Raw genomic sequence first — 1,674 nt, 5'->3', positions numbered from 1 at the left:
AAAGAACAAACGGGATTCTAAGGGATAATATAAAATATAATAAGATATAACAAAAACTAACACATCAGAATTGGATATAAACAAAAAACAATCAGAAGGGAAGAAAGCCAAAGAGAAGACATAAAAGAAAGACTCCCACTGGTTCACACCATCAGGAATCCCCCCCCCCAAAAAAAAAAAAACACCAAACTGGACCTGTAGGGCAAAAAGAGAGCAGAAAGATATATATGTAAATAAAAATTTTAAAAATAAGATAAGACTGGGGGAAGAGGGGGATGATGCCAGACAGAACATTATTAGACAGGGTTCCTCCAGGGATGCCAGAGTTCATTTCTGGTGACTATCTACTGCTGGGCATGCAGCCTACCCTTAGGAGTAGTTTGTTTCCCCAGTGAGAGTCCCTTGGATGGAACTAGATTTACATTTCCAAATGGCTATCCGTTGGAGACAGAAGGTTAGGTATAGAGACGTGTGTCCACTTCTTTCAGCTGTCAGACCACATCTGGCACAACAGACCTGTGCAGGCCCTGTGCATGCTGCCTCGGTGTCTGTGAGTCCATGTGTAGGTTGACCATGTTGATTTAAAGGGTCTTGTTTCCTTGGCGTCCTTCATTCTCTCGGGCTCTAACAATCTTTACACTTCCTCTTCTGAGGGGTTTCTGGAGCCCTTAGGGGAAAGATTTGACACCCATTTAGGCTTAAGGGTTCCATGGTCTCTCTACAGAATGCCTGGCCGTGGGTCTCTGTGTTTGCTCCCATCAGCTGTAGAAAGAAACTTCTCTGATGGTAACAGAACAAGGCACTGATCTAGGAGTATAACAGAACGCCACTAGGAGCCATTTTATTGCTATGTTGTTGTTGCTGCTTCAGAACAGTAATATTTGATTTTACCCTAGCTCCCTGGGCTATCTATCTAGTCTCAGGTTCTTGGTTACCCAAGCAGTGCTAGGTATGGGTTCCATCTCATGGAATGGGCCTTAAGTCAAATCATATATCGGTTGGTTACGTCCACAAACCTTGTGCCGCCTTTGTGCTAGCATATCCTGCAGGCAGGAAACCGCTGTAGGTCACCAGGGTTGTGGCTAGGTTGGTGTTGGCATTCTCCTTTGGTAGTGTGCAGAGTTAGGGTTAGGGTACCTTCATGTACCAAAGATGCTAGAATGTGGGGGTGAAGGCTCTATGAAGGCCGCAGCCCAACTTCTCCATATTTATTGAGTTACATTGATGTCTTTAGCAATAGGGCTTTACCATCAGTTTGTGAGAAGCAGCCTATAGTCTTGGCTTGGCGGCAGCCTGGGTTATTTGGGGATTCTCCTGGGACCTCGTTGGCCAACAACTCAATGAGATGTAACCCAATCCCTGTGCTGGAAGTTTCATCTCGTGACAAGAGGAGTCCAGCAAGACCTCTGTATTTCCCTTTTCTTGGTAATTTCATTTAGAGTGCCTACATAAATGTGTATATATTTATGAAGCTTCTACTGTATTGGGTTTCCATACTACCCCTCAAATGGCACTTGATTTTAGCCATCTCTCTGTGTTCCCTCTTCTCATCCCACTCTTTCCTTCTCCCTCCACTTGATCGTCCTGTTCCTATCTACGCCTGCCTCCTATCCATGTCCAGAACCATTTGATTTCCATTGCCCGGGGAGATCTATCTGTCTCCCCTAGCCCCTT

This window comes from Alexandromys fortis, unplaced genomic scaffold (genome assembly GCF_014885135.2).
Source record: "Alexandromys fortis isolate MF-2015 unplaced genomic scaffold, M_Fortis_MF-2015_v1.1 scaffold_24, whole genome shotgun sequence".
Lineage (NCBI taxonomy): Eukaryota > Metazoa > Chordata > Mammalia > Rodentia > Cricetidae > Alexandromys > Alexandromys fortis.
Note: the sequence above shows the minus strand (reverse complement) of the source record.